The 17,671-nt window shown below is 38.0% G+C and overlaps 1 protein-coding gene, 1 long non-coding RNA gene and 1 pseudogene across 2 annotated transcripts in view; 2 read left to right on the top strand and 1 right to left on the bottom strand.

Moving 5' to 3' along the window:
* LOC129438979 (uncharacterized) overlaps positions 1-16,092 on the top strand; it is a 177,884-nt pseudogene extending 161,792 nt beyond the window's left edge.
* LOC129437061 (uncharacterized) overlaps positions 1-17,671 on the top strand; it is a 234,893-nt gene that overhangs the window by 132,471 nt on the left and 84,751 nt on the right. The window lies entirely within an intron of this gene.
* On the bottom strand, positions 7,441-10,663 carry LOC129432608 (uncharacterized). Its single transcript, XR_012367924.1, has 5 exons — positions 10,559-10,663; positions 9,853-9,901; positions 9,633-9,766; positions 9,432-9,527; positions 7,441-8,139 (listed from the first exon to the last, which is right to left on the bottom strand). It is a non-coding gene; the product is annotated as an uncharacterized lncRNA (long non-coding RNA).

The raw sequence follows: 17,671 nt of genomic DNA on the forward strand, positions 1-17,671 counted from the left end.
GACAGCGAAAGTCTACCCCCTGCGAATTGTAGGTGGAACAGCTTTCTCCTCACTACAGAGGCTCGTGCATGGCGGCTTTCTCCCCCTACGTATATATATATGTGGCGGTGACAACAGCGAACCACGCTTGTACGACCGACCATTCACTTTATTCATAAGCCTGTCATTTCTCAGATGCAGATGGTGCCCGAGGCGCAGCGCTCTGGAACTGTCCAAGGTCCTGTATGACAGATACGTCTGACGTACATCAGACGATCAGCTGTTCATCTGCGTCACAGATCACTCACTAGCGCACCTGTCAATACAGGTTATTTATGGATCGTTGACGTTATGTATGGATTAGATTCTCGGGCATGGTCTTAGAAGTTTCTCATTTGACATTTGTGACATGGCCGGCCACGTTGTCAGTTTACAGCTTCGACATCCCTGCTTCGCGCACTACTGAGGTTTGTTGCATTAAAGGTGCACGCGTTAGCTCATCTGTATGCACGATATGGGTTTTAATTATATGCGTCCACCGTGGGCTTAGAGAAGCTCACATATGCACGCTATAACATTTCGGGATACACTAAAGATGCGCTCGGAAAAGCTCATCTGTATACACGGCTGTGACACATACATACAGTGTTGTTCATCTGTGTACGTTCACGGTGCGTTGGGTGCCCAACGCGGCCGGCCACGTTGTCAGTTTACAGCTTCGACATCCCTGCTTCGTGCACTACTGAGGTTTGTTGCATTAAAGGTGCACGCGTTAGCTCATCTGTATGCACGATATGGGTTTTAATTATATGCGTCCACCGTGGGCTTAGAGAAGCTCACATATGCACGCTATAACATTTCGGGATACACTAAAGATGCGCTCGGAAAAGCTCATCTGTATACACGGCTGTGACACATACATACAGTGTTGTTCATCTGTGTACGTTCACGGTGCGTTGGGTGCCCACCGTTACGTTCATCAATCATATCTATACGCATTCACGGTGCACTGAAGGGTTCATCCGTGTGCGCACAACTTATTATCAGAACACATGACGGCGCGCCTGAGAATCTTGCCAGCCTGTGCATTATAACACTCTGATTCACCTATATGCATTTACAATGTATTCAAGTGTTCACCTGTGCCCTTGCAATTTATAGACAATACACATTTACGACGCGCTTGGAAAGCTCACCGATCTGTGCACTATAATACTACCTATATGCATCCCGATGCGCTCGAGGGCGCACCTGGGTTCACACTGTTGTGGTATCTGTATAATCCCACACTACGAACCGTTCTGCCGCATAATATAGTCAGATCGGCCGTTAGTGAGCTTCGCAGATCACTCACTACGTATGTCTGTTGCTTACAGTGGTTATTTAGATGGATCGTTGAAACCATCGCTCTGGCTCATGGCCCTCTATGAGCTATGTCCTATATAGAGCCCACTCTGTGCGAGTTGGCTTCTTCATGGACTTGGTCTACAGGGGTATCTATATTTGATATCTGCTACACGGCCGGCTGGTCTTCCCCGTCTACGTTGTCAGATTGTACAGCTTAATCGTCCCTGCCCTACGAGCGCAGGTTCTCTCGGCTCAATCATGCACGCTCATGTGTTTTATGTGTACACCACGGTGCGCTCAGCGAGCTCACCAACGTGACTCTGAATTTACTTATCTCGCACACCCGCGCCGTGCTTGGTATCTTGCCGTCTTGTGCTATGTTATGTGCCCCCGGTGCGTTTAAAACCCCACCGTGTGCGAGTCAACATTTTATATGGTGCTTACACATTTGCTTTAAAGCTGTGAATATGCCGGGTATAGGGCCACACGCAGTGTCTCTCCGGTAAGGCACTTCAGTACGTTGTGTATGCACGGCGTGATGGGATTACGTTCCCCCATAGCGTAAGCTAACTGACGCAATGCGAAGTGAACCATATTGAAAGGGAACGCTTAGGTTACTCACGTAACCCCGGTTCCCTGAAATAACGGGAACGAAGCATTGCGTCACTTGCCGTGCTACAAACGTCTACGCAGCGTTAACCAATAGGCTTCAGTCACGGAGTAAACAGGAGTTTCCCCCATAGCGTCAGCTAACTGACGCAACGCTTCGTTCCCATTATTTCAGGGAACCAGGATTACGTGAGTAACCTAAGCGTTTCTTTTACTTTATTAATAGTATTTTAATGACAATCACAGTTGAATGTAATGTTGTAATAAAAACGGAAAAATGTCTTTATAGGTATCTATACAGATGAAAATAAAGGCTTTAAACTTCAACTGCACTTTTAATTTGCACATTCAAGAGAGAATAATTTAAAATATTATTTTAAGTTCCTTTAAAAAATGTGTTTATTTAACGGGAGGAAAGGAAACTGTAGAATTAATAATCTTACAACAGAAGTTATATGATAAAAATAGAAAATAACAACCTACCAGGGATGATTTGGATGATCAGGGTTTTGCTACTGTATTTTTATATAAACATATGGCAATCAAAACAGCTTTACTGCATGTTTTTTTTTCATAAATGAGGATAAGTAAACCTGATTATGAATTTAGGTCATATATAAAGCTCCTGACTATAAAATGGAGGTGCAGCAAATTTCTTATCATAGGCTGTATGACTCATCTATGATTAACGGCTAGTTGTGTAAATTTTACATTTAAAGGCAGGGTATCTAATTTTGAAAAATGCTAACTACTAGCACTGAAACATGATCACGAACCCACCATCCAAAGTCACATCTGACCTCACTTGTTTTGCTAAATCCATTGTAAAGCAGTGAGCGTATTCTGTCTCCAGTACAGCAGGAGGCGCTGTAGCTCTTTAGTCCGCAGATAAACTCACTAAAGAAAGAAAGAAAGAAAGAGAGCGCGTGTGATGTGTTTGTGTATCCTCAGTGTTTTTCTCTCTTGCGTGTTTCATTGAGTGTAAACAGAGTCTTGTCTCTGTGTATTTAAGTGTTAAGACGATGCGGGACACTACAGTGTGTGACAGTAAACAGAGCTTACAGGAGGATCAAACCTCCACAGAGTCTCTGGATTCTGTCTGTAACGCTGGAGAACAGCAGCAGATCCTGCAGACCAAACTGAAGATGTGTTCAGTTAAACTCATCGACTGCACGAACCTCATGATGAAGATTAAAACTGAACCCACAGAAATCAAAACTGAACCCACAGAAATCAAAACTGAACCCACAGAAATCAAAACTGAACCCACAGAAATCAAAACGGAACCTACAGAAATGAAAACTGAACCTACAGAAATCAAAACTGACCCCACAGAAGAGGAAGATCGCACTGAGGAAGATGATGATTTTATTCCATCAGGTATGTCTCCTTATTGTCGTGTTTTTTTTTTTTTACAGTTTTAACTGTCATGTGAGCACCTGTTTTGGGTTTTCGGTCACAAACTAACTAATCAAAAGACCCAAAAATTTACATTTTAAAGGTGCTTAGGCTATATTTCATAGACTTATTGAGGAACATGCATGTTGGCTTAGTTAGTTCAGTTATATTTAGGTTAGTTTAACGTTACAGTAACGTTAAAATAATGTTGTTTTTAGGTTAGTTTAACATAAAACTAAACTAAAAATAACGTTCCCCTAACGTTATCCTAACGTTATCATAGGTCTACTGGTGTAGGTCTTTAAAAAAACTTTTATTTTTTTAAATAAGTTTTATTACTTTTCCTGTGTTTTGCAAATAACCTTGCCATACTGTACAAATGCATAATGTAACACATTAAAGAGAAGCAGACAAGAAATTAAATACAAACATAATACATTATTTCAAGCTAGATACAATAGATGCTAATAGCACAGTGCATAGGTTTCTCTGCTTTTCCTGATTTCATTGTGAATATAATTGCCTGTCTTGGCGGTGTATTTAATAATCACATTAAAGGCACTCTAAGCGAATCTGTGTGACGTCACTTTTTGTTGACGTTTGAACTGTTTTCAAACCAACGGGCGAAGCTTACTCCTCCCCCTCCCTTCCATGCTTTCATGAACGCGCCCAACCCCCACCCTCAAATCCTTCTTGTCGTTTATTGGCTGAAACACTTTGTTATGGTTTCTAGGAGGCTGTTTACACTTGGTATTAACATGTGTTTTCGTCGATCGGATCACAAGTGGACACCGTTAATGCCAGGTGTAAACGGTGTTCAAAACGTTTTTTGCTCGTCCACTTTCGACCACTTTCAACCACATCCAGAGGTGGTCGAAACCACTTTCGATCGGATCGCTTTGGAGTTGCGGAACGCACATGTGGTTGAATGCGTTCGAACAGCCACACGCGACCGCCTTCTCTCCGCCCATTTATCTAATCTGAGGTATTAAACACAATGTTTTACGTCTTTTTTGACTTCTGGCGTGAACATTCGGTGAACAGCGCTATTTTTAGCCTTTCATTGATAAAACAAAGCGGCTGATCTCCGTAGTTTCGTTTTGAAAGCGTGTGAAAGTTGCGCGATCCTATTTCATCAATTGTGCTAAAAATTCAAAGAAAGCTCTTACATACTCATGTACAAAACACTGTGCAGCATGTTTACTTGCTAAACAAGCAGTGCACTCCGACATATTATTAGTTTGCATCCATATAAACTCATAATTACTCCCGCTCGGGTTTGAATGACAGCAGAGAGACTCGCCCACAGTCTCCACAGACCACCCTTAATTCAATTCAATTCAATTCAATTGTATTTATATAGCGCTTTTCACAATTGTTGATTGTTTCAAAGCAGGTTTACATTAAAGCAGTGAAAAGCACAGAAAATCGACAGATCGCACAACAAAATACACAATAGCATGAGCAAGAGATAACATTATGCCATACATACCTTTCAATCACTCCTCTGCGCTTGGCTATTAATAGCCCGATTCGGGGTTTTATTAGTCTAGTTTTGGAGTTTTGACCTTGCATTGTGGTTTGTATGTGCACAAAGTAGCGTTCTATTCTTTTTCCTTATATGTAGCCTAAACGAGTAAGGAGAGATTAAACATTTCTTAAGAATATTAATAAAATTTTCCAACTTTTGAAGTGTTGATGAAAATGAGGATTTAGTTTAGTTATTTATTAGGTTGTACAAACTAGCTATTGTGAGGTGAGTACCATTACTAAAACAAATTATGTGAATACCTTGTTAAAGAGAAACGTTTTAAGTCTAGATTTTAAGGTATCTACTGTGTCTGATTCTCGGACATCGGTTGGTAAATCATTCCATAGCTTTGGGGCTAAGTAGGAAAAGGATCTTCCACCTTTAGACTTTTGATATTTTATGGATAATTAAGAGACCGCAGTGCACATGATGGATTGCATTCTGATAGTAATTCTCTAAGATATGAGGGTGCTAGGCCATTTAAGGCTTTGTAGGTGATTAGTGATAATTTAAAGTGTATGCGATATTTAACTGGTAGCCAGTGTAAAGATGCCAGAATTGGACTTATGTGGTCATACTTCTTAGATTGAGTAAGCACTCTTGCACAAGTGTTTTGAACTACTGAAGCTTGATTACCTGATTTGCATGGCATCCTCCGAGTAACGAGTTACAATAGTCTATTCTAGAGGTCATAAAAGCGTGGATAAGCTTCTCAGCATCTGATGCAGACAGCATATGGCATATTTTTGAGATATTTCTAAGGTGGAAGAATGCTGTGCGGCAGACGTTGGAGATATGACTATCGAAGGATAAATTGCTGTTGAACATCACACCTAAGTTCCTAACCGTGGAAGATGGCACCACAGTGCAGGCATCTATGGGTAACTTGTAATCTGTCATATTATGTTTGAAGCGATTCGGTTCGATAATAAGTATTTCTGTCTTATTGGAGTTGAGCTTAAGAAAGTTATGTGCCATCCGGTCACTAACATCGCTAATGCAGTCTGTTAGCTTAGAAAACGTGTGTGTTTCGCTGGGATGTGAGGAGATGTAAAGCTGGGTATCATCCACATAGCAGTAAAAACTTATGTTATGTTTCCTAATAATGTCTCCTAGAGGTGTGTATAACAAGAACAGGATAGGACCTAAAACTGATCCCTGCGGTACACCGTATTTAACCAGGGAGTGATATGACTCTTCCTCGTTTACATAAACAAAGTGATAGCGATTGGTTATATATGACCTAAACCAGGCTAAAGCCTGACCACTGATACCAACATAGTTTTCTAGTCTATTGAGTAAGATTGTGTGATCTAAGGATTGAGATTTCACCACGATCGGATGTTAATAGGAGGTCATTTGTAACTTTAAGCAGCGCTGTCTCTGTGCTATGGTGGGGCCTGAATCCTGATTGGAACTTTTGTGCGTAACTGGCTTGCCACTACTTTTTCTAATATTTTAGAAAGAAACGGGAGATTAGAGATTGGTTTAAAGTTATTAAGCTCTCCCTTATCAAGGTGTGGTTTTTTAATCAGCGGTTTAATAACTGCTAGTTTGAAAGCTGTTGGAACGTATCCTGTTTCTAGCGTTGAGTTAAAGATATTGTGTATTGGGGGCTGACACTACAGGGAATACCTCTTTAACTCTTTACCCGCCTGCAATACCGCTATTATCCACCATTCCGCAACTTATAAAAACTGAAAGTATTGCCCTAGGGAAAACAGTTGTATGTCCGTGTATGTTTTCAAGATCGCTCTGCATCTGATCTCTATCAAAAGTCCTTCACAAAAATCGAATTATCTCAGCTTTTTGCTCAAAATTTTGTGTTTTTGATGAAACCTACACATATTTGAGAGGTGATAAAAACAGAATACATGAAGGTAGGATGAAACAGATTTTTTGTTTGAAAGCAGAGGGTCTGTTCTTTTATTTCATATATTGTATGTTTATATATTTAAAAAGGAACATTTTCTGGAAAGCATTGAACTTTTGTGAAAATCATGAAAAATGCTGGCGGTGAAAGAGTTAAGTAATTTTGTGGGAACGGGGTTTTATATGCAGGACGATGATTTGGAAGATGTGACTAGTTTAGAGAGCTCATCTGTTGTAGTACACTGTAAAATGTAATAAGTTGAGTTTACTTAAAAAAGTGAGGAAACTGATTGCCTCATAATTTTAAGTAAGTTAGTGTATTGCTTTTAAGTTGGCAAAACTTTATATTATTTGTAGCCTAAACTTATTCATCAAGTAAGGTAGAGTATTGATTTTAAGTTGTCAAAACTTAACAGTACAAGTAGACTAAACTTATTAATCAAGTAAAGTTAAGTACTCTTTACTTAAAACCATTAGTTGAGATAACTTCTTTTTGTTGTTCACTTTACTTGTAAATATAAGGAAACTGATTGCCTTACATTTGTAAGTAAGCTGAACTAACAAAAATGAGTAAAGCCAAAAAGCAACAAAATGAGGTTAAAACATTTATTTTAAACATGTTAACACAGTGTACAAAGTAAAACATTTTTGTCGCACGCACACACACACACGCACACGCACACACACACACACACACACACACACACACACACACACACACACACACAGTGTTCAGTCACCCATCAATCTGGATACCCAAAATGCAACAATAGACTTAAGACAGTCTTGTTTCTGTTATTACAAACACAATGAACACACCTTGACAAACAAATTCAAAACTAGGTTTTTTTTTTGTGACTGCAGTTTTGGTTTTGTATCCAGGGTGGCATGTGACTGATAAAAAAATCACAAATTGCATCAACAGACCTACAGTAACAATCTTATTTCTGCCATCAGAAACACGCAAAATACAGCTTAACTAAAACATCAAAGTTTTGCAGCAATTAAAGTTGAGTTTTTCTGGAACTTGTATCCAGGTTGACGAAAAATAAAAACTCCAAAATGCAACAGATCTACAGTAACACGGACTTGTTTCACACAAAACACACAACTTCACATTAGTATGTTTTGTAGTGATGGCAGTTTTGACTTTAGTGATTTGTGCCCCAGGGAAAGAAAAACCCTGTGAATCAACTCAAAATAAGCTGTGAAGAGGTACTCCATATTTAAAACAACGATCAGTCCAAAAACTAAACACATGGCATGTGATCCTTTCTCAAGTCCATCCATGGCTGTGACACCCTACCAAATAATTGCTGTAAACCATGTGGAGAAATGTGTCTGTCCTCCGGCACCAGACTGAGAATTCCTATTGATAGTTGAGGTGGGTCACCATCACAGTCCTAATAAGATAGAAACGCAATATTAATATACATTCTCATAATACAAATGCAAAGTGGATGTGTCATTTAAAAATTTAAACTGTTCAAGGTGATGTTACTAGTTTTTGAAGTGACACTTGTAACAGTGCTTTGGTTGGAATTACCAATAATAATTTGGACCTTTCAGCAGAAGCTTCTTTCCTGGTGGTGCAAAAACATCCTTGGAACATATTTAATTAATAATATCTTGTTAGAAAACTCTTCTATAGGTAAGTTATATTGTATAGGCAGCAGGTTGTTTTTGCAGAAATAATCCCCAACAGTGTGATTAGGACTCTGTGTCAAGCAGAGGGTCTTGTATCAAACTGAAGGGGCCCATTTCAAGATAACAACCTGCTGTCTGTGCATTATCCCACTTGTTATGTGGCTATTTTACTCAAGGTAAGCAACATTAAATATTTATTTGAACTATTTTATTAGCTTATTTTTAACAAATACAGGAAAACCTGTTTATTTTCAGTTTTAAGACAAGACGTTCAAATGTCACAAACACACTATTTGGTTTAATCATTTGTAACTATAACATCATATGTTATTAAAAGACATTTGATTTAATTTTGTGTATTATTAAACTGTACCTGTCAAAATTATTTCCAGCATACGGGTTACAGCGTGTTTAAGCGGTTCTAAACTGTTTTGAATACATCTGAATGTAGTCGAAAGTGGACAGCTCAAAACGGTTTACACACTGTTAACACCTGTATTAAGCTTTGTTCACTCATAATGCGATAAACCAAAACCCATAGTGTCATGTTGATGTATTTCGCTACTGTCAGGTATACATCTCAGATTGATCTTTAAATATTAGATTTTTTGCTTTCTTTATAATTTTTGAATTGGTTATGTAATTGGCATAAAACCTTTACCTGGCAAATAAATTATGTTTTCATTTATTCACAGCATTTATCAGAAGTTATTGATTCTCTTAATTGACGGAATAACTCAATGGCAGGGAAAGAGTTCAAAACTAACAATACAAATTTCTCGCTAGAAATGCAACCAAAAGTGAAAATATTACTTTATTTACACTAAATGTGTGCTCAGTTGCTTTCTTGCCCACCATTTTATTTTATCGAACTCAACCAGGCTCGACCAATCCTGAGCATGCTCACGCATAGAATTGTGGGACAAAAGGATGTGCCTTGGTGCCTTTAATTATCTTCTATTTACACATTATTTCTTTAATAATGCTAATTAAATGCTAACACAAAAATTAGGACATCTCATATTGATTAAACGAGAAGAATACTAACCATGTTTGTTTTCAGGAAGTCTGTAGTGTCTTCCGCAAGAAGGATAGCAAGAACACAGAGAACTACCGTCCACCGAGCAGTGACATCAGTGATGTTCTGACGAATAATACATAAAACATTGAGATCAACAGTGAGAACAGATTACATAAAAGTTAGCAAATGGACTTAAACTATTTAAAACAAACAAACAAAAATACTTACTATTAGATACTCAAGAGAGCTTTTAAATTTTTTCTTTCATTGAAAATCTTCTAAAACCGTGTTTAGCAAGGGATGAGAACAATTCTTGCTTGAAGTTTTTGCTTGCGACTTGGTTGTACTCCACAGTAACGTTACTATATGAAAGAAGGATAACAAAAGAAACAACATATCAAGATTTAAAAAGTTTTGACATGCCCTAAATAAAATGTGTGTTAATTACCTGACTTTCCATGAAGGGTATGCGCTCTCTTCAAAGAAACAAGCTCCTGCTAAATAATAATAATATACAATTAACATAGTATATTGATAGATAGATACTAAAAAGCAATTGTAAAAACAACATTTTTAGCATTCACTCTATAAACTTAAAACGTTATATACAGCACATCTCTTATTTAACATAACTTGGCATTTTAAGGTATGAAATTATTAATGTTTTTTCTCCAGAGGTGGGTAGAAACATGCTTACTGCATTACATTGACTTGAGTAACAATTTTGAAAGCACCTACTTTAAATGTGCTATTTTACCTTTTATAAGCAGTTCTAAGCATTTTCATGTAGTTTATTATTATAAACCACACCAACACGAATTATAAACTCACTACTTAAGCAGTTTTTCCATTGCATACTTTTACTTTTACTCAAGCAGTTATTACTATAAGGCCTAACTTTAACTATAACTTTTTATATAATTACATTTTTACTCAATCTACCTCTGCATATTAGTTACTTATGTCTGTTGAACGAAAATGTTTATCTTTAAACATACATGATTAGCAGTTGTTGAGTTGCTAATTGTGATCAAATAGCATGCATCAGTTTTATTATTACCGACAAAATATTACTGTTTACAAACTGTGATTGTAATGTTGCGATAAAAACGTAGCAAATAAAAAATAAAAATGATATATAAGCACAAACTTACCTCCTCATGCTCTCATCTGACCATGTGCTGTTGTCGTCTTCTTCAGTTAACCACTCAGTTAAGCCACCACTTACTCCTTGGGAGCATTACTGCCACCTACTGTGCAGTCATCTTTTTTGAAAACACTTGAAATTTTAAGTTGAGCTAAATTAATCTGTTAAGTTTAATCAAGTTGACTTGAGTTTGCATAGAAAAAAGTTGGGATTACTTAGTTAAACTAAGTAAGGTTAACAAACTTAATTAAATAAGTTAAGTTTACTTAATCTTTTTAGTAAGCTCAGCTATTACATTTTACAGTGGAGGTTCAAATGAATCAAGATGTTTGTATGGTAATCTTGTGTTAAATGAACTATTGGGTAGAGTGGTGGCTGCTTGGGTAGCTACGATGTTTTCCTTAATAGCTGTAATTTTGTTAGAAAAGAAGTTTATGAAATCATTACTATTGTGTTGAAGTTTACTATTGGTTTCTGTTTGTTCTTGGTTTCTAGTCAGTTTCGCAACTGTGCTAAAGCGGAAACAAGGGTTATTACGATTCTCATTTATAAGCTTGCTGAGATGGGTAGATCTGGCGGTTTTAATAGCCTGTCTGTAGTGTTTAACACTCTTTTTCCATGCTGCACGCCATACCTCTAACTTTGTGCTTCTATAATTTCTTTACATTTTTCTAGCTGCCTTTTAAGGGCTGCGGTGTGATAGTTATACCATGGAGCTGGCAGTTTTTCTTTGATTCTCTTTTTTCGAATGGGAGCAACGGCATCCAACGTGTTAGAACAGACATTGTTCAGGTTTTCTATTACAATATCTAGATCGTCACAGTTATCTGCTACATGTTTCATTTGGGAGAGGCCTGGAAGAGTGCTAATAAAGCTATCTTTAGTGGTGGAAATTATTGTTCTGGCTAGTTGGTAGCATGTTGTGGGTCGAGTGATCCTATCTTAGAAGTACAGTGTATGACACAAGGTAATGGTCAGAAACTGCATCACTCTGAGGTGATATTTCGATGTCAGTAATATTGAGTTTAAGGAAATCTGCATGGTGGCCCGGAGGTCTATAGATTGTAGCTACGGCAAAAGAAAGCTGTTTGTTGTTACGATCAGTTATTTCCATATATAAAAACATTAGTTCAAATGATTTAAATTTTAATTCAGATTTTTGCTTTACTTTAAAAGTTTTTTGTATATCGCAGCTACACCACCCCCTCTCCTCTTTAATCGAAGTTCGTGTTTATAATAAGTCTTGTGGGGTGGATTCATTTAAACTAATGTAGTCGTCTGCTTTAAGCCAGGTTTCTTTTAAACAGAATGCATCTAAGTTTTGGTCTGTAATTATTTATTTGACAATAGGTACTTTATTGGTAAGGGATCTAATGTTAAGAAGGCCGAATTTTAACATTTGAGGTTCATCTGTTAATGTATTGTTTTCTAATTTTATGTTAATGAGATTTATACAAGATGTGACAAGCGGTTCTCTGTATTTGTTTGTTCAGGGAACAGGTACAGTTGAAATGTGTTGATATTCTGGTAAGATTGACTCAAAGTGCTGGGATAGGGGTGGGCGATATGACCAAAATCTTCTATCACGATAGAATTAATTTTATATCATGATAACGATATGTATCACGGTAGAGTTTTTTAGAAAGAAGATAAAAACAAACAAAACTCAAGCTCTCTGAAGATAAACAGTCAATGATATAAGAATGATAATAAATAATTATGCATGTATGTATAGGCCTATATATATTTTTATTTAAGGTAGAAAAGTGATTTAATCAGGAGCAGTGAGAGATTTCTCTCAATGCTGTTTGCTTAACACGAGTGACAGACAGAAGCAAAATTAGGTAACTTCCCCTTTAAGACCAACGTCCGGATCCAATACACTGTTGCACATGCGCTTTTCTCTTTAAGCTGTTTACTTTCTCTTAAGACCTAACTGGTCGTGTTTATAAAGAATTTTGACGCGTATGTGTATTTAAGGCCAATAAAGCGGGAAAAATGCTCACGAGCTTAATGAGCAGCGGTCGCGCGACTTGCGCGCTCCTCATAGACAGAAAGCGCAGCGGTTGCGCGACTTGTCTGCTCCTCCTGACACACAGAAAGAACGCACGCATACAGATCTGTTGTCTGTTTTTCAATGGCTTAAAATAACTTGTTTTAAAACTGTAGTGCTTAAATACGTGTACAAACGTTACGTTTTCGCGACCACACGCATAGGAGCATGTAACCTCGATAGAAACAATAGTCCAAAATCTCTACCGGTTGACAAATTTCTACCGGTTAATTATGTCTACCGGTTTATCGCCCACCCCTATGCTGGGATATAAGTGATCTTGACATATCACGGCAGCTAACAGACGGATAGTTAAGCCGATCCATCTGTTTCTTGACCTGGGCCCTGGATAGTCAGACTATATCAGAATTAAGACTTTTGATCAGATTTCTATTGAGTATAGCACTTCCTTTGGTTAGGAGGAATGGTCTCCCCCAGAAATGCTTCCAATTGTCTCTAAACCCAACAGTATGCTGAGGGGACCACTTTGACATCCAGCCATTGAGAGACACTAATCTACTGTGTGTTTTACCTCCCCGGTAGGCGGGGAGGGGACCAGAGCATATTACATTGTCTGACATTGTTTTTGGAATTTCACACATCTCCTTAATAGTATCTTTGGTGATTTCCGACTAGCAGAGCCTGGTGTCATTCGTGCCAGCGTGAATAACAATCTTAGAAAACTTCCGCTTAGCATTAGCCTTACATCATTCAAAAGCATTTCTTTGTTCTGTGAAAAACTTTCATATCGGCTGCATATCTGCGGCTTTTACGCGGATACAGATATATCTGGGAAATGCTCATATTGGCCGATAAAATCGGCAAAACGATAAATATCTCGGGGGAGGGGCAGCAACAAGGGAGAGTGACTGGATGCACTGTAGGTTTAATCGCCAGCGCATCATATTAACATAATTATATTTAAATTTTCCAGTCGCACCAGTGCAACCTTTAATAAAACGTAGTCACATAGGCAGGAAAAATACTCTCAAAATGCGACTCTTTACTCTCAGTCTGGAGCCCTACCCATTATTCAAACATTGTAAACAATACTAAAACCGGCTGTATAAATGCGCAAATTACTTGCCAGCGTATTGTGTCTGTACACTGGCCACTCCGTCAGTAGAAGACGTTAGAAGCATGTGCCGTAGCCTAGTCATGAACACACACTGAACAACCAAGGAGGAGAAACAATTTAATAAAAGAGAATCTCAATTCTTCATCCTTCTTTGTGTAAATAAGAGTGAAAAGACAATTTATTTGTTTCATGTTTTGTTTCAGATGTGAAGAGTGATTCATGTTTGGATATAGAAATAGCGTCCTCAACATCAAAAGAGCGACTGACAGCACAAACTCTTTCCTGCATCACCTGTGGAAAGACATTCAGCTCACAGAGACTTTTAGAGAGACATGAGAGAAAACACACAGAACAGAAACTCTTCACCAGATCTGAGATCAGCTTTACTACCTTACAAGAGAAGAAACTTCATTCAGAAGACCACAGAGAGAAGAAGAAGAAGCAGCAATTTCACTGTGAGCAGTGTGGGAAGATTTGTGTCTCTTCTTCTGATCTAAGTGTTCACATGAGGACACACAGTGGTGAAAAGCCTTTCTACTGCACTGAATGTGGAAATTACTTCAAAACCAAACAATATCTTAAAATTCACCAGAGAGTTCACACTGGAGAAAAACCTTACAAGTGTCCTCACTGTGAGAAGAGATTTAGCTGTAAATATAATCTGAAGAGACATGTGCTTTCACACACCAATGAGAGACCGTATCAGTGCAGTGAATGTGACAAAACCTTTAGGGATTCAAGTTCATTAAAAAAACACGAGAATACTCACTTTAAAGAGAAACTCTATCAGTGTTCACACTGTGGTAAACGTTTCTGTCATAAATATCAGCTGATAGTCCATCAGAGAGTTCACACTGGAGAGAAACCTTACGCCTGCTCGCACTGTGGAAAGAGCTTCACTAGTTCATCTAAATTCAGAGTTCATCAAAGAGTTCATACTGGAGAGAAACCTTATCACTGTAATGTCTGTGGGAAGAGTTTTAGTCAACAAACTACTTTACTAAATCACAAGAGAATTCATACAGGTGAAAAACCTTTCAAATGTTCTCAGTGTCACATGACATTTTCTTATTCAGGTCAATTCAAAGTCCATCAGAGAATTCACACTGGAGAGAAACCTTACGCCTGCTCTCACTGTCGAAAGAGCTTCAGTAGTTCATCTAAATTCAGAGTTCATCAGAGAGTTCATACTGGAGAGAAACCTCATCACTGTAATGTTTGTGGGAAGAGTTTTAATCAACAAACTACATTACGATGTCACAAGAGACTTCATACAGGTGAAAAACCTTACAAATGCTCTCAGTGTGACAAGACGTTTGCTCAGTCAAGTTCCTTAAAATACCATCAGAGAGTTCACACTGGAGAGAAACCTTATCACTGTAGTATCTGTGGGAAGAGTTTTAGTCAACAGTCAAACTTACTAAAGCACCAAAGAGTTCATACAGGCGATAAACCTTTCAAATGTTCTCAGTGTAACAAGATGTTTGCTTATTCAGGTCAGTTACAAGCCCATCAGAGAGTTCATACTGGAGAGAAACCTTATCACTGTAGTGTCTGTGGGAAGAGTTTTAGTCAACGGTCTTCATTACTTAAGCACAAGAGGATTCATAAATGCAATCCACCGTGCCATTTGCCGTTGCCAGTTATAGGTCTCATCACTGTAGTGTCTATAGGTCAAACAAGAAGCCATATCTAAACATGACTCAAAAGCGCATGCGTTTTCTCTGGGCCAAGGCTCATTTAAAATGGACTTTGGCAAAGTGGAAAACTGTTCTGTGGTCAGACGAATCAAAATTTGAAGTTCTTTTTGGAAAACTGGGAAGCAATTTCATCTGGACTAAAGAGGACAAGGACATCCTAAGTTGTTATTAGCGCTCAGTTCAGAAGCCTGCATCTCTGATGGTTTGGGATTGCATGAGTGCGTGTGGCACGGGCAGCTTACACATCTGGAAAGGCACCATCAATGCTGAAAGGTTTATCCAAGTTGTAGAGCAACATATTCTCCCATTCAGACATCGTCTCTTTAGGGAAAACATTGCATTTTCCAATATGACAATTCCAGACCACATACTGCAACAATTACAACATCAAGACTGCGTAGAATAAGGATCTGAATACTGAAATGGCCAGCCTGCAGTCCAGATCTTTCACCCACAGAAAACATTTGGCGCATCATAAAGAGGCGCATCATAAAGAGACAGTTCAGCAACTAGAAGCCTATTTTAGACAAGAATGGGACAACATTTCTATTCCTAAACATTGGTCCTGCTCCAGCTGTTCCTTATATGTACATTTAACTTTCCGGCCTCTTATTGCTACCTGTCCCAACTTTTTTTGAATGTGTAGCTCTCATGAAATCCAAAATGAGACAATATTTGGCATGACATTTCAAAATGTATCACTTTCAACATTTGATATGTTGTCTTTGTCCTATTGTAAATAAAATATAGGTTTGTGAGATTTGTAAATTATTCCATTCCTTTTTGACGCCCAGTTTCTACGGTGTCCCAACTTTTTCTGATTTGGGGTTGTACAACAACGCCCTCACTTGTATGATGTCACAGCAGTAGGCAGCGCAAATATAACGACACGCCTATAATCCCTCCCACTCTGAAGTAATACTAACTCGATGGAAAAGTTAACCAAGCCAAAGTGAAGTGAGCTGAACCGACCTGACTCACAAATCAGTGCGGCTCTGACGGCCTGGTAGAGTAATAATTTGAATGAGAAATCATTTGTATTGTGTACAGTCGTGGCTCGACAGTCAAGTCGAGCTTGCTCAGGAATGGCAGCAGGCAGGTGTGAGCGCATCTGCACGCACAGTGAGGCGAAGACTTTTGGAAGATGGCCTGGTGTCAAGAAGGGCCGCAAAGAAGCCAATTCTCTCCAAAAAAACATCAGGGCCAGCTTAATCATCTGCAGAAAGTATAGTGAATGGACTGCTGAGGACTGGCGCAAAGTCATATTCTCTGATTAAGCCCCTTTCCGTTTGTTTGGGGCATCTGGAAGGTGAGCACTACCATGTGTCATGCCAACAGTAAAGCATCCTGAGACCATTCATGTGTGGGGTTGCTTCTCATCCAAGGGAGTGGGCTCACTCAAAATTCTGCCCAAAAACACAGCCATGAATAAAGAATGGTACCAAAACACCCTCAAACAGATCACAAGACGTTAAAGGACATGGCCATATAGATATTCTGCATTGTATATTGTACACACACACGTTTACCTAAGAAAGGAGAGACAAGACTGTTAAAAAACAAGACTTAATATTGACATAACATTACAATTACAATTCTACAAACAATTATTAAAAACTTTATAAGACACATCATGACATGTTTATATCATGGCAAATAGATTAGAATACTAAAGCTACTGATAACCAAATATATATTCTCTTTATGTATGAATATTAGTTATTATTTCTAATGTTGGCCTGTTCTTTAAGGATCCACATATTTATAGCAATCTTTTTCATACCTTTAGAATTTGAAGAATTCTAAGACAACATTTGAAGCTTTATAACTTTATTGGGTTGTTTCCCACAGGTTTAAATTGATGCATGACTAGCCATTAGTTATGTAAAAACATTTAGGTACTTTTTACAAACAAACCTTTTAAAAAACATTAATGGTGTACATCTTAAGACAAAACTATGGCCCTGATATATTTGAAGATAGGCCAGTGTAAGCTATTTTCAATTAAGACAACTAATACATAAACCTAAATTTTAGTCTGTAACTACACTTAAACCAGTAACATTAATCTCTAAGACTAGTCTTAAAAGTTAGTCATACATTTTTGTCTTCATGATTGAACATAACTGCTTTAAGTATCATGTGAAAAAATATTTAAATTATATTTAAATCCAAATAGTAAGACTGATTAGCTCTAACTAGCTACTAGTTCTTCAGGCTAGTCCTTAAAACACCGTTTTAACTTAATGGCTACTGTATGTTTACTCAACCAGCCTTAGTCTTGGAAAG

This window comes from Misgurnus anguillicaudatus, chromosome 24, assembly GCF_027580225.2.
Source record: "Misgurnus anguillicaudatus chromosome 24, ASM2758022v2, whole genome shotgun sequence".
In the NCBI taxonomy this organism is placed as follows: Eukaryota; Metazoa; Chordata; class Actinopteri; order Cypriniformes; family Cobitidae; genus Misgurnus; species Misgurnus anguillicaudatus.